The 27,026-nt window shown below is 38.4% G+C and overlaps 1 protein-coding gene across 3 annotated transcripts in view; it reads right to left on the reverse strand.

The window, feature by feature from the left end:
• LYPD6B (LY6/PLAUR domain containing 6B) overlaps window positions 1-27,026 on the reverse strand; it is a 244,652-nt gene that overhangs the window by 103,774 nt on the left and 113,852 nt on the right. For all 3 annotated transcript variants that reach the window (XM_043995441.1, XM_043995440.1, XM_043995442.1), the window contains one exon: window positions 11,745-11,905. The gene's annotated coding sequence lies outside the window, so the exon portion shown is untranslated. The remainder of the gene's footprint in view (window positions 1-11,744; window positions 11,906-27,026) is intronic.

Below are 27,026 nucleotides of genomic sequence, written 5' to 3' on the forward strand. Positions count from 1 at the left end.
AATTTTTCCAGCTGTAAAAAATGAAAAAAAAATTAGTGTCCATCAACTGGGGAATGGCTGGACAAAGCATAGCATACAGTTGTAATAGGTTACCAGAAGAAATGACCAATATGAGGACAGTAGAAGAGGAATGTAAGAATAGTATGAGGAATGGTGAGGTATGAGGAATGTAAGAATGGTGAGGAATAATCAGAATCAGAACAATACAAGCAATCACCACAGTAATATAAAAGAAAACTGAAAATCAGATCAACTCTGATTAATTGTAATAATAATTCTTGGTCCAGGAGAATAGATGATGAGAATACACAAACCTCTTCTCTGTAAAGAGGTGGGTGACTAAGGGATTCAGAATATTGCAGATGCTGTGAGATATGGTTGTTATATTAATTTATTTTACTTAAATTTTTGTTGTTATTACAAAGGAGGGTTCATTGGATAGGTCAGGCTCTATGTGGGAAAATGATTACAGTGTAAAATCAAAATGTATGACTAGAACTTAAAAAAAAGTTTAGGTGCATTTCCCTTTAGAATTATAAGGATAATCATTATGAAGAATATATCCATGCAAACTGCAAATTTCTTGGTACTCTTATTCCAGTTCAGGGAAATGGAAATGTATTTTAAAGGACTAATATATTTTCCCCCTAACTTTATAGTTGGGTTGCCCAGTTTAGGCTTTCTTCATCCTTACAAACCGTTTCTATTCTTATCACAGACAATCCAGTATGAGTCGATCAAAAATTATTTATTTAGCACCGAACATGTTCAATGTATCACTAGGTACTATGAGGAGGTATGAGGACTTACAAAGTCTTCAAGGTGTTCACAATCCAGTTTGTGAGATAAGACATAGGAAAAGTTAGCAAACTAAATTTTTTCAACATTCACTCTACATACCTGTGTGAAACCCTACTATGTGCCAAGAATAGATAAGTAAGAGTCTCTCTCCTCAAAATGATTGAAAGCTGGACTAGGATATAAGAACAATAAACAACTAACTATAAGGTCAAAAGTTTTATATGATAATTGTCAAATTGAATGGCTTAAGCCCACAATGTAGGAGATTAATGAGAAAACCTAGCTAACAAATATTTGGGAGAATGGCGAGTCCCACCAGTCCCTCACTCCCTAGCTGAAAAAGAACAGCTGCGCTCCAGCCAAAGAAAATTATTTCTTATCTACCTTAACCCTAGACATCCCCATTTTGATCTTCCATTGGTTTACCTGCCTCGTTTCCCAGATGGAGCTTGTCTTTATAAACTTCCTTCAGACAGCAGACCCAGTTTATGACCCATTATTACTACTACCTCCTACTATCCACGTTTGGGATGGGCATCAACCTGAGTCTTTTCAACTCTAAACTTTGTTTAATGACCCATTATCTTACATCTTTGACTTCACTCCTCAACCTTCAACCTGAAGGCCCCAGATTCACAAAAGCCCTATAAAATTCTTGATTTCTCGCCATAGCTCTGTCCTTACACTGGGCTCTAATGCTGTCCCTCACCTCAAGGTGAAATATGACCAATAAGCATCATAGAACTTTGAAGGTAAGAGGAGGTAGAAATTACCATAGGTGGGAGTGATCAAGGAGGGCTTCCTTTGAAATCCTATATAATTTAAGCTCCTTTATTGCAGAAACTGTTTCTTTTCTTTTTGGGGGTTGGGGTGAGGGGGTGAGTCTTAGTATCTACAGTGCCTAATACATAAGAGGTGCCTAATAAGTGCTCGTTGAATTAAATTGACTTATGCAACTGGACCTAAAGATGGATATGAGTTGGATAAGCATACAGGAAGTATTCTGGGGGAGGGGAGAATAGTGTGAGCAGAAGGTATGTGATTAGAATGCAGGATTTATTCAGGAAAAATTGGTGGAAGGCAAGATTTGAATGATAGATCAGGAGATCAGGCTTTATACAGTAGCCAGTGTGGAACCTTAGAAGGTGCTGGAGCAGGGGGTATGGACTGATAAAAGTACTGTTGTAGGAAAATGGACAAGGCAGTACATGTGCAGAATTTACTGCAGTGGGGGTAGGGAAGAAACAGACCAGTGAGGAGGTTTCAGGAGTTAGGTGATTAAAAGGCAAACTTAGTTTCTTTCTAACAGCTGCTCTTTCACTGATGATAAGAAAATGCTTGCTCTAAAGAGCCAGAATGAAGAAAGTCCTTTGGCTCAGCAGTTAAAAAGCTAAAATGCAGGAAGCAGACAGATGGACTGGTTGGTCCTGGGTACAACAGCCTCTGGACCATTTATTATTAAAGGGCATTTCACATTTGGCTGGCTAAGGGCTGAGAGAACAAGCTGATTCTCTAAAAGAAAGGATATTCTCTCTGATGTTAGGTCTCAAAGACCACATGAAACAAATAGGACTTGGGAAGGAGCTCAACATGAGAAAGGCTTGGCTATTATAGTGCCCCCCTTTTCACCTTTTTGTCTTTAGATCCTACCAAATGAACTGTTTTATGTGGTTGGTTTTTGGAAGATGAGCTCCTAGTGCCCAGATTCTAAGGTTTTCATTCAAGAGGAACCAGAAATACATTGTGGGTTTCCATCAAAGGACTTTTAATGTCTCCAATCATTTCAGAAACAAATACCAAGAAGGTAATCACTAATATTGGATTCCTTCTGCTAACCCAAGGTCTATTTATGAAAAGAAAATAAACCAATTCCATTTGGAGTCAGATCGGATCCTTGGTTCAAATCCTATCCCTGGCACAGATAACCTAGGGCAAATCACAACCTCTCTGCTATACCTTAGTTTTCTCATCTATAAAATGACACAGTAAAACTAGATAGTCAAGGGGCAGCTAGGTGGCGCAGTGGATAGAGCACCGGCCCTGGAGTCAGGAGTATCTGAGTTCAAATCCGGCCTCAGACACTTAACACTTAATAGCTGTGTGACCCTGCGCAAGTCACTTAACCCCAATTGCCTCACTAAAAACAAAAAACAAAAAAAACTAGTCAAATAGTAAATAATTTCTGCAGTCAATAAGCTTATGGTCTTCCGGTCCTAAATCCATGATACTATGAACTTTCCAATACATCTGTGATCTCACCAATGGGGATATTCCCTCCATCAGTGTGGAACACAAGCTTTCTTCTCCTGTTTGATTCTTGTCCATGTTCTTCCACAGATGTTCCACAGAGGATCTACACAATGTGCTAGTGGCATTGGTCTAGGTTTGGTGACATTATGGGGACCAGTAGAGAACTCTGCTGTCCATGTGTTCTATGCCATGCTCTCACCAGCTGACTGGCCCACTTCCTTTTCTAAGTCTTCATTTCCTTAATGGGAGAGCTAGATAGTGCAATACATAGTGTTGGGCTTGGAGTTGGGAGGACCTGAGTTCAAATACCACCTCAGAGACTTACTAGCCTAAGTGACCCTGGGATAGTCACTTAACCTCTCTTTGACTCAGTTTCCCGAGTATAAAAATTTCAGTTTTTTTCAGTCATGCTTGATTCTTCATGTCCCCATTTGCAGTTTTCTTGGCAGAGGTCATTGGAGTGATTTGCCATTTCCTTCTCCAGCTCATTTTACAGATGAGAAAACTGAGGCAAACAGAGTTAAGTGACTTGACCAGGGTCACATAGCTAGTAAGTTTCTGAGGCCCAGCACTCTATTCACTTTTCCTGAGTTGCTGCAAAGATCATATAAGATAACATACATAAAGCAGTTTTTTAACTGTAAAGCATTATTTATTTAAAGGACTCTTGTTATGATTATTATTATTAATTCTTCTTGTTGTGTCCTTTACATAGTCATTGAAAATGTGCTCCAGTCTACCTGCACCCATTCTTTGAGTCACCAAAATCTTCAACTCCTTGGTGATTGTGAACCTCCAAGTTTCTCAATGATCCAGAACCATCACAAGAACATTTGTATTGAAAAGATGCTTCTCTATGCTAGTCAATAGCTCGAGATTCTCAAAAGCTCTGCCATGCCTAAAGTGTAGTTTAGCACTCTGTCCTCCTCCTGTTCAGTTCTGGGCCCTGGTTCTTCCTGTTAGGCCCATCCACACATCGAGTCTGTTTCAGTACACAAGTTATTTTAAAATGAAGACTGTGCATATGCAATGGTCGCAGCCCCCTTCAGGCATTTGCTCAATTCCTCATATGAGACCATTACAATGAGACTGAGACAATCTGTTGCTGCTGCTTTCCTGGGATGTTCCACATAATAGGCACCTTTCTTCTTCTTTTTTTTTTTTTTTAGTGAGGCAATGGGGGTTAAGTGACTTGCCCAGGGTCACACAGCTAGTAAGTGTTAAGTGTCTGAGGCCGGATTTGAACTCAGGTACTCCTGAATCCAGGGCTGGTGCTTTACCAAGGCACCTTTCTTCTTGAAAGTACAAAGTATGCAATGCAGGGTCACTGGATGTTATGACTGGAGGGTCACATCTTCATTTGTTCACTTTGGCACTGTGGATATTCTTTACTTGGGAAGAGGGGGTATGGAGGAGGGGGTGTTATTTTCAACTCTTCCAGTAAAATATTGACTAATGAAATTTAGTATTTTCAAATTATTTTCTATGCCAACGATTTTCTGATCTACATATCCAGACCTAGTCCTTCTTCTGGACTCCAACCTGGCATTTCTTTTCTTTTCTTTTCTTTTTTTTTTAGTGAGGCAATTGGGGTTAAGTGACTTGCCCAGGGTCACACAGCTAGTAAGTGTTAAGTGTCTGAGGCCGGATTTGAACTCAGGTACTCCTGAGTCCAGGGCTGGTGCTCTATCCACTGCACCACCTAGCTGCCCCTCAACCTGGCATTTCTAAGTGCCTATTTGACATTTCTAATAGGATGCCCCATAGACATCTCAAAACCAGCATGTCTAAAATAGTACTCATCATCTTTCCTCAACCTCCACCCTTCTAAACTTCCCTATTATGATTGAGGATACCATCATTCTTTTAGTTACTTGTGTTCACTGTCTTGGTGTTATCCTTGACTCCTCATTCCCTCCCAGCTCCTGCTACCTATCCAATCACTGGTCAAATCTTGCCCTTTCCAATCTCTCCAGCTCTGCAACCTTTCTCCAAATGTTCCCTCCTCTGTACTTCATGCAGCCATAACCCTAATTCACACCCTCATCACCTCTCTCCTGGACAATAGCAATACCCTTCTAATTGGTCTCTCTACTTCAAGTCTCTTCCTGCTACAATCCGTCGTCCAAAAGTGATTTCTGCCCAAATGATTTCCTAAAGACTATGTCCAACTATGTTATCTTCCTGCTCAATAAACTCCAGCAGATCACTACGAACTTCATGGTCAAATATAAAATCCTGTTTGTCACTTAAAGATCTTCATGTTCTTGCCTGTTCCTACCTTTCCAACCTTCTAAAACTTTATCCTCTTCCACACGCCCTGAAATCCAATGGCCATGGCTTACTGCTGTGGAAATTTATTTTGATTTGGGGACCCTACCTTTGGGCTGAGATTAGAAAGCCTTAGGCTCTCAGGCTTTTCTTCTCTGTGTGGGAGGGAGTCATGCCCCTCCCCTCCGCTTCAGCTGAGCAAAAAAAATAGCCCCGTGGGCTGTACAAGATGCCAGGTCAGACAACCGGCGGGGGGGGAAAAGCCCCCAGCTCCCTCTGCCCTGACCAGATCTATCTGAGAGATCCCAGGCTTGTCCAGGTCAGCCTCTGGCGTAGCCCATGCAGAGGTCCTTAGGCACACAGCAAGGGGCACGGGCCCCTTGAGCCCAGGGTATGGTATGCACGAGACGCTCGAGCGTCACCCCCCAGCCATAACCCTAGTGTGGCTGGCAGATTAGCTTGGTGTGTGTGAGGGTGCAGGGAGCCCGAGATCTGAGGGGTGAGAAGGAACATATATAAAGGGAGAACACTGAGGGACTAGGAGGAAGGGAGAGACCAGAAGGTTAAGAGGTTGGAAAAGACAGACAGGGAGGCTGCTACAAGGATGCTAAGGAGACTGATGCTATGTGAGGAGGCGGCGGAGAGCACAGAAGCGGTCAGCACAGGGTACAGGTTGGAGAAAGTGAAGATTAAGAGAACAGAAAGGGAGAAAAAGCTAAGAGCAAGAAGGGACAGAGGCCGATACAGAGCAGGGGGGCTTTTCAGTGAGGGGAATGCTAGAAGAAGGTCTGTTGGTACACAGGAGGAGGCTAAAAAAGTTCCAGGTGCAGCAGGTAGAAAGAGACATGCCGGAATGCAGTCAGGTTATACATTTTATTTCCCTGTATTCTTCATTTTAAATTGTATCTCATAAATAAACCCTCTGCTGTTAAAATGGAAGAGGCTTCTTAATCTTTTACTTATCAATTTGGGGAATGGAGCAGTGTGGTGGAACTTTATAAACGGCCCATATTAAATTAATAGTAGTCAGATAGCCAACCAGCCGGTCAGAAGTCCCCAGATTAGTCATCCACAGATTAGTCCCCCCAAATTAGGCCAAGTTAATAAAATATTTTTACACTGCTTTGGTGTGACAGTGTCTTAGCACAAGCTGCCCCCATGCCTTGAACCTTGTTCTTTCTCATCTCTGTCCTGACATCTCTCAAGACTTAGCTCAACTACCACGTGCTGCAAGAGGCCTTTCCCCCCATCTGCTTGAAACTTCCTGCCCAAGACTACCTCCCTTCCACCTTCTTTGGATCCTGTATGTATCTATTTATGTGCATGTTGTCACCCACACTGGTATGCAAGATCCTTGAGGGCAGGAATTGTCTTCGTGTTTTTGCATTTCTCTGTATTCCCAATGCCTACCACAGTACCTGGCACATGAAAAGGACTTAATCAATCCTTGGTGATTGATTGGCTCTGAATATCTTTTGTCACAGTGGTGTCAAACTCAAATAAAAACATGGGTCGCAAGGATCCCTGAGCCTTACACTGATAATTTTTAAATGTTTTTTATGTTCTGCTGTATTTTTACTTATTTTGTTAAATATTTCCCAATTATGAGTAACATAATATGTTTTTGTTTTATGGCCAAAACTTTTTTCTTCTATTGACCCTCATCCCCCACCTGCCCAAGACCATGAATCCCTTCTTTCCACCCCTGCCCCACCTTCTGGTGAGGGTTTCTTATGTAATAGAGATGTTGTTTCTCTCTGTCCCTCCCGCTTGCAAGCTTTTCCCCTCCCCTAGCAGTTTCAAATTTGCTAAAGAAGAACTTGCTCTTTCAACATTTTATTGTATTTTTAAAAGTATTTCCCAATTACCTTTTAATCTAGTCCAGCTGTACTCAAGAGTGTGGCCCATGGGGCACCATGTCTGACACCTCTGCTTGATGACATCAAGTGGGAAAGCTGAATGGCTAGTTGGGCAGCCTTGACCTACCCAGGTCTGATAAACTGCAGAAACTCCAAATTCCTTTCCATGCTCTTTTCATTCCTTTATTTACAAAGCATGATGGCTGACAGATTTGCACAGTGAAAGGAACAGAAATGTTCAACAAGGTTTTGAAGAGGCTTGTTATCTGGCTGCATGTCATAGCTGCTAGGAGACAAACAGCAGGGTCACTACAAACATGCCCATGTGGAAGCTTTCTCCCTTTACACTGCAAACCAGCTTCATGCTTCTTTCCCCAAAGGGAGGCCTCCAACATGGCTGTTCTTTTCTTTTGTCTAAGCAGCAATCTGCTGTAGGATTGTTTAAGACAAAAATCCCTACACTTTAAAATAGCCCTTCATGCATGGCTAATGATCCTAGGTGGGACAGATGGAAAAGAATTCTTTCAAAAGAAAAAAGTGGATTTTTTGTTAAAGAAAGGAGAGACTCCTAGGTTTCATTCTTGGCTTGCCACTAATTTATTAGGACCTCATAAAAGTAATTTGCTCCCTTGGTGTCTCCACTTAGAACACTAGAGAAAATCCTGTTATATGAGGCAATGTAGAGATAATGAGACAACAATGAGATAATGTTTTTCTAAAAATAATAATAGCTAGCTTTTTTTTTTTTTTTAGTGAGGCAATTGGGGTTAAGTGACTTGCCCAAGGTCACACAGCCAGTAAGTGTTAAGTGTCGGAGGCCGGATTTGAACTCAGGTACTCCTGACTCCAGGGCTGGTGCTCTATCTACTGCGCCACCTAGCTGCCCCGCTAGCATTTTTAAAGTGCTTTAAGGTTTGCAGAGGGTTGTTTTTTTTTTTTTTTCCAGAGGATTTTATCTATTATCTCATTTGATTCTTACAACCCTGTTAATAGGTGCTTCATTATCTCCATTTTACAGATAATCAAAATGAGGCCAGAAAAGGTTAGAAGACTTGTCCAAGGTCACACAGTACTAATTGTATAAAGATCTGAACTCAAGTCTTCCTGACTAGCAATAACCTATCTACTGTGCCACCTGATACAAAAGGCTTCTCCTGCTCTCCTCATGCACTTAAGTCTTACCCTTTAAGCTGACCTTGAGGTTACCTTTCTTCTGTTCTCTACATACAAACCTGTCTTGTGCACACTTAGGCCCTATTCATTTACATGTTGTCTTCTCCATTAATATGTAACATCGTGGAGGGCAAGTACTTCAGCAAACAGGGCAAGAGGGAGGAACTAAGTCCAGGCCCACCCTGTTTTAAAACCATTCCCCCAAGTTTTAGCCAGTTATCCTCACAAGTATGGTTAAATTTCTATTCAAGGGATAGAGGGGATCAAAAAATACAAAATACATAATCTTTATTACATACACTAAAATCACATTTGTATAAACAAAATTAATGGAGATGGAGTACTAAGAGAAAAAGTATATTGGGGAAAATATTTGAATCAAATATGCCTGATAAAATGCTGATATCCATGATCTATAAGGAATAGAAAGAAATATATAATACAGAGAACCATTCCCGAGTAAACAAATAGTAAAGGAATATGAGCAGTTTTCAAAGGAAGAGCTGCAAATTGTAAATGACCACATGAAAATATATCTTCACATCTTAAATAGTACATGACTTGCAAAATATGTTGTTGTTCAGTCATTTTTCATTCATGTCAGACTCTTTGTGACCCCACCGGTAATTTTCTTTTTTTCTTTTTTAATTTTTTTAGTGAGGCAGTTGGGGTTAAGTGACTTGCCCAGGGTCATACAGCTAGTAAGTATTAAGTGTCTGAGGCCAGATTTGAACTCAGGTACTCCTGAATCCAGGGCTGGTACTCTATCTACTGCGCCATCTAGCTGCCCTGGTAATTTTCTTGACAAAGATACTGGAGTGGTTCACCATTTCCTTCTCCAGCTCATTTTACAGACGTGGAATCTGAGGCAAATAGGGATAAGTGATTTGCCCAGAACCACACAGCTGTTTGAGGCCAGATTTTAATTCAGGAAGATGAGTCTTCCTGACTCCAGGTCTGGCACTCTATTCACTGCACAACCTAGCCATCTCCTGCAAATTATAGCAATTGAGATTTCAACTTAAAATCAAAATCAATGAACAAACTTTTATTAAGTGCTTACTGTATGCCAAGTACTGGAAATATGAAGACAAAAACAAAACAGTGCATGCCTTCAACTAATTCATACTTTATTGGAGGAAACTATTCAATATAAGCATATATGAAATATATACAAAGTAAACACAAGAGATTTTTGAGTTAAGGTATTACCCACATCCTGAAACTTTTCAAAATGACAAAAATATAATAGTCAATGTTGGAGGGGCTATGGCAAGATAGGTTCATTAACACATTGTTAGAACTGTGAACTGGCCCAACTCTTCAATATATTAATTTGGAATTATGCAAGAAAAGTGACTGAATTATTCATACCCTTTGGTTCATCAGTCCCACTACTAGGCATAAAGCTCTAGGAAACAAAGGCCCAATAGATAATATCAAAATATACACAGCAGTGCTTCTTGTGATAGCAAAAAAATGGAAACAAAGTGAGTGCCCATCATTTGGAGAGTGGCTGATATAACTGTGGTCATGGGATTTAATGAAATAATATTCTTCAATAAGAAATGATGAATATAAGGAATTCAGAGAAACATGGGAGATTTTATGAATTTTTGCAAACAAAAGTGGAACCAAAAATAATGTATGACTCCTATAATGTAAACAAACATCACCTCAGAAACGAGCAGAATACTGAATAACTGAAAACAAACCACAAAAATGTTCCCAGAGATCAGATGATAAATATATGTCCCTCTTGATAGCAGAGAGGAGAAAGACTACTGTAGGGTATAACACTGTGTGTCCTATGTTTGTCACATGGGGCCACTGTGGTGAATATTTTTGCTTAACTGGATTTTTTTTGTTGTTGTTGTGTTACTGTGTTGTTATGAGGGAGAGTCTATTCTGCAAAGAAAGTTTAAAGTATTTCCAGTAATGACCATAATATGGAAACAAAAGGCAACAATAAAACTTTTTTTCTTTTTAAAGAAGAAAGGCCATAGGTTTGAAGTTGAAAAGTGGCTTAGATTTTCTATTAAAAGATTTCTATTTTATGTTTATTTACATGTAGAAATACTACCTCTCGGGGGCAGCTAGGTGGTGCAGTGGATAAAGCACTGGCCCTGGATTCAGGAGTACCTGAGTTCAAATCCGGCCTCAGACACTTGACACTTACTAGCTGTGTGACCCTGGGCAAGTCATTTAACCCCCATTGCCCCGCCAAAAAAAAAAAAAATTTTAAAAAGAAATACCACCTCTCCCAATAGAATGCAAGCTCTTTGAGGCTAGGGATTATCAAATTTTTGTCACTGTATTCCCCAAGAAGCTAGCACAGTACCTGCGACATACTAAGTGCTTTAATAAATGCTTATTGATTATTTAAACAAACCTTTCCTCCCACTAGAATTGAACATAAACATCTTTCCCAAACAGCCTCTTTCTAACTCTGGGGGCAGTTTCTAGGTAGGCAACTCTCCTTAATGTTTACCCCTAAATTACTTTTGCATTAAACTTAGCTCAGTTCATCTTTTCTTGGTCTCTGGAAGCAAAGAACAGGGGCTCACCATCACTCATATGGAATATCTCTGAAGTCCTGAGATTTCACTTCATTAACCCAATTCTTTCAGCCCGTGCTATTCTACCCAATTTATTTCATTTCCCATTCAATCTCAAAAGATCTAGCTAAAATTAAAGTCACAAATAAAAGCAATTAAATTGTGGGGAGATCTGTATCTCTGCTATTTCACCTTGTCAAATGATTACCACCTCCTCCACCTATTACATTTTGAACAGAACAGGGCAAGAGCACATGCTCACTTGCACATGTGCACATGCATGCACGCACTTTTGCTTTTTTATGGCATCTGTCCCCACTTACCCTGGATCTCCTCAGCTACCCTGCTTACAGTAGTCACCGATTCTGTTAAGTGCTCTTGTAACATTATTACAAGGAGAGGTAGGCCCTGGGTCACCTTAATGAGGCAGAAGATTACATCTGATGGTCTCCATCTGAAAATTAGTACAGCCCAGCAGCATAAAGTCACCCTTCCTCTCTTTGCTCTCAGACAACAACAGCCTTTGTGTGCACCTGACTGAAAGAGAGCTGCTTCCCTTCTAGTGCTAATAAGCTCAACAGAAAACCCACAGGAATAAGGCTGGTTACATTCCATAGGAAAAACCTGGCTCTTAACTCCCCATGGCAATCATCCAAAGGAAGGGAGAGCATATCACCACAGCTGCTAAATTGCCATCTCTGTCTCTGTCTGTCTGTCTGTCTCACTCTCTCTCTTTTCTCTCTCTCTGTGTCACTTTCTGTCGCTCTGTCTCTGTCTCTCTGTCTCTGTCTCTGCCTCTCTCTCTCTCCTTTCAGGACTCAGGACCACTTACCGGAGAATACGGATTTAGAAGATGGTGAACACTTGTGTTTCTGGAAGGTGTTTCAGCAGAGGATGTTGAAGAATTCACAAACAAAAATTAAGCAGCTAATATTCCTTATGGAGGTACCAGGATATGGGCAGCTGGTCACACATTAGTCTTTCCATTCACACCTATATATAAAGAAAGCAACCACCAGTATAAGCATTTTCATTCTATAGGAAAACACACATGAATCTTGAGGCAGGGATCAATCATTCACCTTAACTAGCAAAGGACAGAATATCCCAAATGGCAGAAAATCCCCAGATCATTCACTTTTGGCTTTGGAAAGAATTCCATAAATTCTCTGACAAATTTGCCATCTTCAACATTTATGGTTTAGACTAATGCTAAAACATTACTATCTTTCCTGAACATACATCCAGTTGAACCAATTTTAATAGTATGTTAGTGTGCCTATCTTCTCCTAGTTCCACCAACATTGACTGATTCTGGCTTGTGTCATTTCTACAATTTTCAGCCTGTGTACAGTGGCAGAGTGGAAAGAGCTTTAGCTATAACACAAGCCACAGTCTTGGGTCCCCTTCTCTTCTATCTCTACACTTTCTTGGTAATTCCATCAGCTTTTACAGGTTCAATGACCATCTCTATATAAATGATTCCCAGATCTTTATATCCCTAATCTTCCCGATGAACTACTGTCCCATATCAGTTATTACCTACTAGATATTGCAAATCAATGTCTCATAGTCATCTTTAACTAAATTTAACAAAAACTAAACTCATTATCTTTCACCCCCAAAGCCAACCCACTTTTACACTCCACTTTTTCCATTGAGGATACCATCAGACTTCTACTCATTGAAGACTCCTTTTTCTCTCATGCTACAGGTCTAATCAGTTGCTGCTAAGTTTTATTGATTCCACCTCAACAGCATCTCTTGAATTCACACAGGTTCATGCCCTCATTTGATTTCATCTAGACTTGTAAAATCAACCTAATTGGCCTCCCTGCTTCAAATCTCTCTCCTCTTAAAGCCATCCTCCACATAGCTGACTAAAAGTACTACAGTAGCAGCCCCCCAACCTAGTGAAAGAAGAAAACCTGGGAGAGCTCAAAACTAACAAGCAAATCAGGTAATATCCCAAAGCCACTTTTCCTTCCAGCAGGGATTTTAAGTATCAACTACCCTTTAATTATCCAAGAGTCTTCCCTTCCCTCAACCCCCACTAGCATGAATCAACAACAGTATATAAGTACTCCTCAATTTCTTCAAATGCTAGCTCAACCTAGATCCATACAGGAAGGTCATAAAACCACCAAACTTTAATGGTTTATGGAGAGAACCCCATTCTCTCCGGGGATCCAATGGACCAGATTGATTGCCACCATATTTTCTGAATGTCCAATGTATCCTAAGTTGGTCCCCTCAAGTTTGTCTTCTTACACTTTACTCCCTTCCATGTACTCTTTCATCTAGTGACATTGGCCTCCATGCTATTCCACATACAAGACATTCCCTGTCTCAGATCTGGGCATTTTCCATGATTGCCCCCCATGCCTGGAATGTTCTCCATCCTCATTGCTACCTACTGGATTGCTTGTCTTCCTTTAAGTCCCAAGTAAAGCTTCATCTTTTATAGGAAGTCTTTCCCAACCCCTCTTAATTCTAGTGCCCTTCCTCTTTTAATTATTTCCTATTTATCCTATATTTAGTTTGTTTGTACATATTTGTTTTCTTGTTTATTTTTATTTTAAACTTCTTGAGGACAGGAACTATCTTTTGGATTTTTTTTTTGGTATCCCTAGCACTTAGTACACAGTAGTCACTTCATAAATGTTTATTGACTGAATCAATAAAGCTGCCTTCTTTAGGGACTTGTTGTATGTTCCATGTTTCTTTCTATGGGACTTTGATATTCCAAACTTCCTAAGATTGCATTAAGACACTACCAAAATGATATGCTTAAAGCACTGATCTGACTATGTTACTCTCCTGCTGTAGTTCTTTATTATCTCTAAAGTAAAATATAAATGCCTCTGTTGAGTATGTAAAGTCCTTGACAACCTTGTTTCAATCCTCATCTCCAGCTTTATTTTATATTCATGTGTTCTGTTGTCCAGGCAAATAGACCTTCCTGTTGCTCACTTGACACTGCATTTCCCATCTCCACGCCTTTGAAGAGGCTATTTCCCACGCCTGGAGCACATTCCTTCCTCACTTTTGCCTCTTGTTCCACCATACCTGAGCTATCAGTACCCACCCATTACCATATATTTACTTTGTATACATTATTTATTTGCGTACATGCAGTTTGCTCCAATAGAATAAAATCTTTTTAAGGACAGAGAATATTTCATTTTTGTTTTCATTTTCCCAGAAGAACACCCAAATGCCAGAAAGAATATAAACAAAATTTCCAAAAGAAATACAAACTATAAGTCACCTTGTAGAAAAATTCTACAGATCAATAATAATAAAAGCAAATCACAACAACTCTGAGTTTTCACCTCATACAGAAATTTGCAAAGATAATTTAAAAGGTGGTGGTGGGGAATAGTCAACACTGAAGGGGCTGCTGGAAGCCAATAACACTAATACACTGATAGAAGGCTGGGAATTGGCCTGACTGCTCTGGAATAAAATTTGGAACTGTATGACAGAAGCTACTAAACTGTTCATTCCCTTTGACCATATCTCACTCCAAGGAAATGGAATGCAAAAAGAAAGTTCTATTTGTAAAAATACTCATAGCACCAATTTTAGGGTAGTAAAAAACACTGGAATCAAGTGGGCACCCTTGGATTGCAGAATGGTTGAACAAATTGTAGTATGTGAACGTAACAGAATATAACCATGCCTTAAGAAATGACAAATGAAGAATGCAAATATGAAGTGGATTGAAGGGAAACATTTATCACTGCCTAGTGGATGTAAAGATTTAGTTGTGATTTGAGGTTTTTATGACCCAAATCCTGGCGCATGCACTGGCCAGGGCTCAGGTGGCACGCCTCTACATTGGCATGGTGCTCCATCCACTGGCTGTAGCTGTCGTCATGGAGCTGGCAGCTCATGCCATCACCATGCGCCGAGGCCTACATGGGCCTGACAAAATTATAATGACTGGAAGCCCAGTGAGGGCAGTCATGTGACTGTCAATCAGGGCTGCCAGCCAATTAGCTTGGGGCTGTGTGTGGATGGCCCAGGGTTTGCTGGGAAGGAGAAGGGAGGAGATTCACCATTCTGGCATGTGAGCTGGAGAGAGATGGCTGCAGCTGTGTACTCTGCTGAGCCTCGGGCAGTGTGATCGCAGGTCGTATAATTTTCCTTTTCCCATTCCCTTTTTCCTTTATCCCTAGTTCTATTAATATTATTTTTGTTTTTAATTTGTTTTCCCGTTAATAAACCCTGTTCTGTTTTTTGAAAGAGGCTGTTAATCTCCTTCCTTGCCCCAATATTGTGGTGAGCCGCCTAATTGGCACTCCCCAATTAAAATTTGTCCTCTACATGGAAAATAGGAAATGTGAAGAATTGTGGGAATTGATACAAAGTAGGCAGACTATAAGAAGTATATGCAACAATGAATACAAAATAGAAAATAAAAACAACACCAAAAAGCAATGGAATTTAGAATAAATGCAATGAGCTTTATATTCCTAAATCAGATGAACACAAACATGAAAATACTTGTGATATTAATTGGTCAGTTGACTCAGCTGTTTTTCTTTGTTACAAAGGTTATCTGGGGCTGTGGGTTGGAGAAAGAGAGCCAGGATATAACAGGAAATAATTATAATATAAAAAATATAGTCATGAATAAGACTTTTTAAAAAATAAAATTCTATGGGTTATTAGACAATCCTTTATAATCAGAAATTAACTATACATAATGCACACAAATACCTGCCTCAGGATCATTATATAAAAACAGCTAGCATTTATATAGCTCTTCAAAATATACAAAGTACTTTACAAATTTTATCTTATTTTATCCTCACAATAACCCTGGAAGGTAAGTGCTATTATTATTTCCATTTTTCAGATACAGAAACTGAGACATACCTAGGTCAAGTGACTTGCCCTAGACTATACAAACTAGCTAGTGTATAAGTCTAGATTTGAATTCAGGACTTCCTGACTCCAGGACCAGTACTCTATCTACTAAGCCACCTAGCTGCCTACATTACATTCCTAATAGTGGTTAAAAATAAAACAAAATAAAACCTAGGCTTTGAAGGAACAACCTATCCAGATTCAGATTTACAAAAAATACTACCACCACTACTCTATAAATTTATAGAAGGGGTCTTTACCTGGGGCCCATAAACACACACATGTGTGTATATGTATATGTGTGCATATGTGTATATATATGTATATCTATATGTATACACACACACATATATATCTCTTAATAACAGAATTTCAATATAATTGATTTCCTTTGTAATCGCATACATTTTATTTTATGTATGTAAAAATATTCTGAGACAAATCTCCCAATAGGCTTCATCGGACTGGCAAACTGGTCCATGGTACCCCTAATTTATAGTGTTTTTCAACCTCTGATTTGTTTTTAGACACATAATCTTATTTGATTCTTTCCAGGTAGGCAGGGAAAGTATTATAAATTAGCCACATTTTGACTTTAGAGATGAGGCAACAGAGTCAAGGATTTTAAGTGACAGAAGCAGCAATAAGTCATGAACCTGGACCTAGAACCCAAGGCTCTTGATCCCATGTCAGTCCCATCTTCTTTCCATTCCCTTATGCTGCCCCTAGGAGTCAGCTTACCTGCTGACCATCTATTGCTTACCTCCAATGGTTTAAAATATTAGGAGGATTATAAATTGGGGAATGGCTGGACAAGTTGTGGTATATGAATACAATGGAATACTATTATGCTGCAAGAAACGATGAGCAGGAGGAGTTCAGAGAAACCTGGAGGGTCTTGCGTGGGCTGATGATGAGTGAGATGAGCAGAACCAGAAGAACACTGAGGTTTTTCATCATTGCTCTGATGTTTCTCTTATAACATGACTAATGCAGAAATATTTTTAATGTTATTATGTGTGTATATATAACCTATATCAGATTACCTGCTGTCTAGGGGAGGGGGGAGGGAGGGAGAAAAATTTGAAATTGGAAAGCTTGTATAAACAAAAGTTAAGAACTATCTTTATATGTAACAGAAAAAAATACTTTATTAATAAAAAAGGGAAAAATATTAGGAGGATTTATTTCCTTCTAAAATGAGTACTAGGCACTGTGCTAAGCACTTAGGATAAAAAAAAAACCATTTTATAGCAGCTCTTTCTGTGATGGCAAGAACAACAACAACAACAAACCAACTAGAAACTAACAGGAAGTCTAGGAAATGAGGAGTGGTTAAATAAATTCTAGTATATGAAAGTGATGGAGAGCTATTATGCTACAAGAAATGAGAAAATAGATGATTTCAAAAAGACTTGGAGATACTTAAATGAACTGATGCAGAGTGAACTGAGCAGAACCAGAAGAACAATTTGGACTAAAATAAAAATATTATAAAAATGAATAGTTGAGTACTTTGATAAATTGATTAAAAATGAAATTAATAGAATCAGAACAATTTATATAACAATTACACTGTAAAACAACAAAACTCAAAATAAAAAAAAACTTTAAAAGCTATAAAACCTTTGATCAATACAGTAGTCATTCATGGTTCCAGAGGGCTAATGACAAAACATGCTTTTCATTACAGGAAGGAAATGGATTCAGAGTACAGATTGAGACATATATGTTATTTATTTGGCCACTGACAGAATCTGTTTTGCCTGATTATGTGTATTTGTTATAAGAAATCTATTTTTCTTTTCTTTTTAAATAGGGTAGGGGTAGGAAGGAGAAAAAATAGATTTCTGGGTTTTTTTAATAGGGAGTTTATGGGTTACTAAAAATGTAAAATGTTTCATGAACTTTCAGGTGAAGTCACTGTATTATTAGTTTTACTTAACTGTAGTACTTTATTACAAGAGACTTCTCAGAGTGGGAATAATCTGTAAATGTTTGTAATATAAAAAACAAAACATCAATAAAACTGTTTTTAAAAAATTAGGTCAAACAGTCCTTCCTCTCAAAGAGCTCACATATTCAAATGGGAGAGACAGCCCACATACAACTGGGCTTGCTTTTTGTTTCTTTTCTTTCTTTCTTTTTTTTTGGGGGGGGGTGTGTGGGGGGCAGATCAGGAAGAGCTAGATAAAGAGATCCCTCTCACCTCACTTTCAGTCATTTTTCCTCTTCTTGGTCTTATTTCCAATTCCTCTTAACAAAGTTTTTCTCATCAAGTACTCAAGAATGTTGGGGAAATTTTGTTTTACAGAATCTAGAGGGAAACAGGAGCTTAGTTTAAAAAAAAAATTTTGATTGGGCATGCAACAGTTTCAAAATTTACTGTTACTTTGTCAGTATTTGTTTTCTACCAGATTTCCCCCCCTAATTCAGTCTTCACTTAATGTTCTGGCCTACAAACACAATAAAATCTTCCATTAAAATATCTATTAGATAGCAGCAATAATGAAAATAAAGCCCAGTAGCATTAAATGGGATAGCTCATGTAATCATTTCCATCTGGGAAAGTGATGTTCTAAAAGTTAATCAGCAAATAAACCATTAATGCCCCAGCATCTCTCCCTGCCTAAGATTCACTCCAGTTGTAAGTTAAAGCAGTTCCAGAGGCTACATTAATTCTGTCCATCAGTCAAGTAGAGCAGTAACTTAGTATCCAGTGACCTAGCGGCATATAAGATTCAATCTAGTTCACAAGCATGTTTAATTTACAACCCGAGAGTACAGTTGCTTTGTCTCTTTTGTGAAGTCAGAAAGGCATCATAGTGTAATCATGGATAAAGTGCTGGACTACAGGTCAAGAAGTTGCTAAGTCATTTTAAGTCATGTCAGATTATCCATGACCCTATTTAGGTATTTACTTGGCAAAGATACTGGAGTGGTTTGCCATTTCTGTCTCCAAATCATTTTACAGATGATGAAACAGAGGCAAACAGGGTTATGTGACTTGCTCAGCGTTACACAGCTAGTAAGTGTCTGAGGCCAAATTTGAACTCACAAAGATGAGTCTTCCTAACTCCAAGCCCAGTGCTCTATGTACCTGTCAGACCAGGAAGATTAGGGTTCAAATCCCAAATCTGACATTTACTAGCTATGTGACCATGGCCAATACTCTAAACCTCTGTCCTAATTTGTAAAAAGGAGATGTTCATGCCTGTAAAACACATCTCACTAAATTACTGTGAGGCCAAAATGAGATCATATATGTAAAGTAAATTACAAATTTTAAAGTACTAGGTAAATGTCATTATTATTAGGTTCATCTTTACCTTGCAGTTTTTCTATTTTGAATGCCAACAAAGACAATGTCAAATAGAATTTAGGTTTAAAGAAATTAAATCAAGATGCAAATATGCCTTTTATTGGATTGGCATGATCAAATGATAATTTGTTACTGAATGAACAACTGAAGTTAATAAACATTTATTAAGTCTACTACATGCTAGGCAATGAGGCTACAAAGATAAAAATGAGGAAGCCTATTTCCTCAAGACAATTATAATGGTAAAACTACTCTACTCAATAATCAGTCCATAAAAATTTATTAACTGCTTCCTATGGACTAGACTCTATGCTAAGCATTGGAAATACAAAGTTAGGTAAAAGACAGTTCCTGCTCTCAAGGAGCTCATAGTCTAATGGGGAAGAGGACATGAAAACAACCATGTACAATTAAGATATATACAGGATATGCTGGGAATAATCAATGGAGCATTGGCACTGGAATTAAGGGGGTGGGGAGAGAGGGAAACAGCCTTCTCAGAGACAGGTTATTCAGTTTACAAATTTAGGAACAACCTTTGATCCCTGGAGAAGAACCCAAATGAATGTCCACAAATAAGCTGTCTATGGGAGCAAGGCAAAGGGGCACACATGTAATAGAGCCCACGTCCAGAATTGTCTGATGTCAGCATATATGCTACCCACAAATAAATAACTTTTGTCATGGCCATCTCATACACATTCTGAATATTTTGGGAGGTAGAAGGATGGGGACAATCTCAAGAGATGCCACTGTTTCAAATCTATCCCCCAATAGATGTGTGTGGGTTTTTTTTAATTTCAAAAGAACACTATTCAATGATTTAGAATTCTGGGTAAAATACAGGTCTACACTTATGTACTCTCTCTTTTCCACCTGTTTTCCCTGCTGAATTGTTTCTTATGATTATACATGCCTAAGAAAATTTGAGTACTGACAATTGGTGCCTTTTCTCTTTTTTGAAAAAAGTCAGTATTCAATGAAATAAAAAAAGAAAAAAATTGAAAGATCTATAAAAGAATATCTGTAGGGATAGATAGCCAACTCAGTTTTCTCAACCATTTAGAGAATTAGTCATGATCTACTAACTAAATACTAAAGTCTTACCACTTATCACAACATGCTGATAAGAACATTATCCTTACCAAATTCCCTTCTCTGCCCTACTACTTCCCCCAGAGCACGGACAGTCCCAGTCGACATAAATCCAGGCTATCTGCTATAGTAGTGGTAATTAATCTTCAACAATTAACTTGCACCCACAGACTCAGATGGTATATCTTTTTTAAGACAAAGCATCTGCAGCTATAGTATCTTTTTTTTACTTTTTTCCCATAAAAGTATTTAATTATTTTCCAGTTATATGTAGAGATAGTTTTCAGCATTTGTTTTTATAAGATTTCTAGTTTAAAATTTTACAGCAAGTAATCTGATATAGGTTATATATGTACAATTATATTAAACATATTTCTGCAGTAGTCCTGCCATGAAAGAAGAATCAGAACAAAAAGGAAAAACCTCAAAAAAGAAAAACAACAACAACAACAATAGAAATAGTATGGTTCAAACTGCATCTAGATTCCACAGTTCTTCTTTTTCTCTGAATTTGGAGAGTATTTTCCATCACAAGTCCTTTGGAACTATCTTGTACCATTGTATTGCTGAGAAGAGTCAAGTCTATCACAGTTGATCAGCACATAATGTTGCTGATACTGTGTACAATGTTCTGGTTCTCCACATCTCACTCAACATCAGTTCATGTAAGTCCTTCCAGGTTTCTCTGAAATATGCCTGCTCACTGTTTCTTACAAAACAATAGCATTCCATGATATTCGTACATTATATTCACAACTTTTTCAGCCATTTCCCAATTGATGGGCAGCCCCTCAATTTCTAATTCCTTGCCAACACAAAAAGAGCAGCTATAAATATTTTTGTACATGTGGGTCCTTTTCCCTCTTTTAAGATTTCTATGGGAAAAAGACCTAATAGTGGTATTGCTGGGTCAAAGGGTATGCACAGCTTTATAGCCCTTTGGGCATAATTCCAAATTGCTCTCCAGAATGGTTGGATCAGTTCACAGCTCCACCAACAAATGCGTTAGTGTTCCAATTTTTCCACAGCTACTCCAACATTTATTATTTTCCTTTTTTGTCATAATAGCTAATCTGATAGGTGTCAGGTGGTACCTCAGAGTTGTTTTAATTTGCATTTCTCTAATCAATAGTGATTTAGAGCATTTTTTCATATGGCAATTAATAGCTTTGATTTCTTCACCAGAAAACTGCCTGTTCATATCCTTTGACCATTTCTCAAATGGGGAATGACTTGGATTCTTTTTTTTTTTAAGTGAGGCAATTGGGCTTAAGTGTCTTGCCCAGGGTCACACAGCTAGTCAGTGTCAAGTGTCTGAGGCTGGATTTGAACTCAGGTCCTCCTGACTCCAGGGCCGGTGCTCTATCCACTGCACCATCTAGCTGCCCCTAGATTTGGATTCTTATAAATTTGATTTAGTTCCTGATATATTTTAGAGGTGAGGCCTTTATGAGAAATGCTGGTGGTAAAATTGTTTCCCAGTTTTCTGCCTCCCTTATAAGTTTGGATGCATTGCTTCTGTTTGTACAAAAATTTTTTAAATTTAATGTAATCAAAATCATACATTTTGCATTTCATAATATTCTCTCTCTCTCTTGTTTGGTCTGCAGCTATAGTATCTTGTACAATAAATATTTCTCCATGGCATCAACAAAGGATATTTTTATCCTAAATAATATTAAGGGGTAGAAGTCTACCCACAAGGACCTTTACATGAATGGCTCATTTATTACTACACAATGTTAGTGAACAAATATTTTAACTCTCTGTATTGTTTCAATGGCATATATATATGTATATATATATATATATATATATATAATCATCTAACCAACCACATTAGTTTTACTCCTACACTTTCTATCAGTTTCCAACATCACAGTATTCTAGATTTCTGGGAGAGGAAGCTCCAGAGATAACCTCTCCACAATTGGAAAGACTAGTAGAATTCTGTAATATGGATTTTGTAAAAGACAATGTATATGTCCTCATTGAAGAATGGCAATTGATCAAGATTATTTTGTGTTTCACTGTAATTAGCCACAAATGCACCTTTATGTATGAGATTAAAAGACCCTCAGTATACAAATTGGAAATAACACTGGCTTACACTCCGAAAACATGGGATCTAGTCCCCAATGTGCCATTTTACACATCATTTCCAATGTGATTTTACACATCATTTAACCCCATCTAGACCTCAGTTTCCAGAGGACCTGAGTTCAAATTATAGCTCTAATCATTATTACTTGTGTGACCTTGAGCAAACCACCTAACCTCCATGGGCTTCTGTTTTCTCATCTGTAAAATGAGAAAGTGAGGTTGGATTAGATGACCTGTGAGGAGTTTTCTAGCTCTAAAGACTCTTATGATCTTATGACTAAATGATTTTGAACTCCCCTGCTAGGTCTATGTTCTTTGAGGCCCACATTAGTAGGACCCTATGTTACTTTATTGACTAGCCAAATCAGCACAGAAAGCAATGAATAGAACATAAATAAACAGCAGGCTTTCAGATCTATAACTGCTATTGGTTTAACGGGACTGTATCTTACCCTAAAAGAAAAAGAAACAGCTTTGGTACACAGGATCAGATAAGTTGCTGGCAGACCTTAATTACAAGCACCGGCATTCTGTCTTGGAGTTCACTACCACAGTACTCTTTACTAAATGGCCTGCCAAGGAGCAATGAAGCTGAGCGCTGGCAATTCTCTCAACAAGCTAGGGAGAATGGAAGGCTAATTTAATGGGGCAAGGCCAAGTGCAGTTAACAAGCTGCACATCTGTAAGAGAAAAATAAGTTGTCCTGAATCATTAGCAGTAAGTCTCCTCTCTAAGGAGCTTTAAAGGAGTCTGAGAGCTCTTTCTGTTCCTGGCTTCTGAGCCTGACACTAACAAGTCAAGCTATTCCATGTACATATATTTACAAAAGGTAAGACTGCAAGGAACTGTCCTACTTCTAGCACCCCTCAGGGTGGAAGGAGAGAGGGAAGAGAACAAGCATTTATACAGCACCTACTGTGTGCCAGCCACTGTGCTAAGCACTTTTTACAAATATTATCTCAATTGATCCTCCCAACTACTTTCTGTGGTAGGTGCTATTATTATCCCCATTTTACAGTGGAGGAAACTGAGGCAAACAGAGGTTAAGTGACTTGCCCAGGTCACACAGCTAGAAAGGATCTGAGGCCAGATTTGAACTCAGGTTTTCTTTGTCTCCAGGCCCAGTGCTGTCTATTCATTCTACCATCAGATGCCTCCAGAAACCTAGAAATCCCAATAGTGAAGTTAGACATTTTTAAAAATCATTATACTTTATCTTAACATTTATTTTAAAAATTGAGTTCCTAATTCTCTCCCTCCCTAGAGATCCTCCCTCACCCATTGAGAAGACAAGCAATATGATATTAATTATAAATGTGAAGTAATGTAAAATATATTTCTGTATTAGCCATGCTGAAAAAAAAAGGCAAGAAAAATAAAGTGAAAAAAAAAAAACATGCTTCAATCTGCACTCTGAGTTCATCAGTTCCCTCTCTGGAGGGAGGCAGCATTTTTCTTCATGAATCCTTTGAAATTTAAACACTTAATTTCAAACCATTTAGATCATGATATCTCCATTTAACCGCTTCTCTTATGAAAAGAAATGTAGAGGCTTTCAAGCACCTAATTGATTATCCACTTGCACAATGGCTGTAAGCTACACCACTCCTTAAAAATACAGAAAGCCCATTGCTTTCTGACTCATGGTACTGTGGTGATCAGTCCTTAGAATTCAGTCTCAAGCTGGTCCAGGGCTCCCTCCTTGATGTTGAGGGTTTGGTTCAATGCTCCATCAATAGGCATCTCAAGGATCTCCTAAGAAAGTGGATCTTTTCTTTTCAGAGTAGGGCTTAGGGTATGCTTCAGCAGGGCCACAGTGGCTTCAGTGAGACTGAGGTCAGATTCCCCCAAGCATCATTAGCCAAACTGTGGAGTAGAACCATCTCTCAGGAGCTTTGATAACACTGATTTCCTTGGTCCAGATAATCCCCTTGCTGTCTATAAATTACAGGTTTCCAGCCAGTGACATAGCTCACCTAAGAAGCAATGGTAAGAATATATTTGCCTACTGACTCATCAATCTAACCAAAAGTGCCTTGCACTTTTGAAAGGACAGTGGAGGGAGAAAACGACATGTGTATGTACCCATTGAGATCAATAACACAAAGAGTGGTTATAATGTAGGAAGAACAAAAGAAGATGAAAACTACAGACATAGACAGGAGATAAAATTTGGTAAAAATTGATAACTTCAACTGCCTATTATACACAAATGTTCAAAATGTAGGCAACAAGCAACATGAACTGGAGGTCCTAATACAAGAAGGCAAATTTGTATCATAGATATTGCCGAGACTTGCTGGAATGAAAGACATAGAGAAAAACTTTGGAAGAATATGCCTTATCCAAGACAATCAGGACAGGCAAAAAGGGAAGTAGAGGTAGAATAATATTCATTGTACATTCAGAAGATGTACACATGGGAGGAAACACAGGAACTAGAGGACATGTGAACTAAGATCAACAATGGTACAATCAGAAACAATTTTGACATCAGAGAACACTATGGAACACCCCAGAGAGGAAGAAGCAATAGATAAGGAGTTCAAGAAGCTGATTGCAAGCCTGGCACAGAGCCATGATCAGTCAATCAACACACACTATGTGTCTGGAACTGTGTGCTGGGGATACAAAGAATGAAGCCATTCCTACTCTCAATGAGTTAACATTCTAATGGGAAAGAGAAGAAGTACACATAAAAATAAAACCAATATAAATATAATATTAATAAATACAAATATGTTCAAGGTAGTCAAATACAAGTTAGTCTGGAAGACTAGTATGCGTGGATATTAGGAAAGACTGCATGCAGAAAATAGTGCCAGAGCAGCATCTTTAGGGAAGAGAGTCACCAGTGATGGAAAAATTCAATCATCTGGATATCTCTATGAGCTCTCTCCCCAATGCAGAGAGCTAGTAACTTCTTGAGTTGCCTACCTGACAATTTCATTCTTCAAAGGGCAGAAGAATCAACAAGGAGAAATTCTATTCTGACTCTGAGTTTCACAAATTTTATCCTGAATCTGAGTTTCACAGAAACTTGTTGGAATTGAGATAATGAGAACTTTGGGAGGAAGTGATTATACCCTCCAAAAATTTGCAGTAGATAAAAAAACTAGATATACTCTGACATATATTCCAGATTTTGAGAGGACCAATTTTAAGAGGTGGGATCTTCTAGATTAGTTCCATATAATTTTGTCACTGGATGACCAAGTGAATAAGATATTCCAACAGAATGAAACACTCCAAACATCCAAAAATCCAAGATTCCTTTGATGACCAGCTATGACCTCATTCATCAATATTGTCCTGAGAGTTTACTGAAAGAATGAGGAATTCTTTGTGACCTATGGACATGGAGTTTTGGCCAGAGCTTCTCTTGTTGAGGATAAGGAAATCTGAATCTTGGCATAGGGACTGTGGGATTGGGTGACTTTTTATGATGTGTAGGAGTTCAAGCATCCAAAAGAGCCTAATATGTTCCTAAGTGCTTCCAGATATCTATCTATCTATGTATGTATCTATCTAGATATATATATATACATATATATATATATACATAGACACACACATACACACACATATATATATACATACATACCTATAGAATAAGGAATCTAGCTACTGATTATATGATTATATATAGCCTTAAGAACAAGTACAGTTTTTTAAATGATGTTTTGGAATTAATGAACATAGATTAGGTTTGTGATTAATTTGTCCTTGGCACAAAATGAGGGATATTTGGAAGCCTGTTTCCCCCACACCCTCTAGTTCCCTTTTTAGAAAAATATTTAGAAATAAAATTATTTCAGTCTGAAATTCTTTTGTGCTGATCAGAATAAAATAAACCTTGTTGGGCCTTAATCAGTGTCCTAGTCTGAAGTACTTTTTTTAGAAAAAGGCCTAACCAGTGCCTAAAATCATAATTCTATGATGATAGAATTAGGATGATAACTAGAAAAAGGCAGGAGGCCCTTTGATTAATCCAATTAAAAACAGTACTTCTTTTCTCTCCTTCAATGCGAGAGTTTAGGGAAATGATTCTCCAAGTAATGTTACTATTGTTGTGTTTGAGGAATCCAAACCTACTATCTCAACTTTGTAGGTTTGCTTAATCTTTCTGTAAAATCTGGTCTTTGTTCTTTAACTCTATGAATTATCAGGAGGAATTGGTTTGGGTCAGAGAGATTTTCAAAAGCAGGATGGAGCTCTGTCCCCTTGGATTTTTCTCTCTCTAAGCAGAGATGCTTGAATTTAGATAATTAACAAAACTGTTTCTGACAGACTTGCGCAGAGTATTGAATTTCTTTTTTTTTTCCACAGGGGTAAGTTAGCACATGAGGGATGAGAAGCTCTCAAAAATGAAATTCAGGAAACACAAAGAAAAACAATCCCAAAGAATGGGAGGAAAAGAATTGTCTGAAGAGGCCAATGCCAGTGTAAAAGAACTCATCAAGCAACTTAGATTTAATAGAGATATAAACAAAACATGGAAGCAAGGGCAGAGACCAAAGAGAATGCAAAATCCTAGCATGGAGCTGTAAAAATATTGTCAGGAATACTAAATCCCAGAATTAGCTGAGGCTTGCTTGCAAGGAAAGCTCAACACAATAATGGGTGGGTAGGATCGAAAAATTAGTGTCATGATTTAGTAAGCTCTGCTAATGCTGCACTTCTTCCATTTGGATTTATGGATCTTTGTAAGGAATA

Source organism: Dromiciops gliroides, chromosome 3 (assembly GCF_019393635.1).
Source record: "Dromiciops gliroides isolate mDroGli1 chromosome 3, mDroGli1.pri, whole genome shotgun sequence".
In the NCBI taxonomy this organism is placed as follows: domain Eukaryota; kingdom Metazoa; phylum Chordata; class Mammalia; order Microbiotheria; family Microbiotheriidae; genus Dromiciops; species Dromiciops gliroides.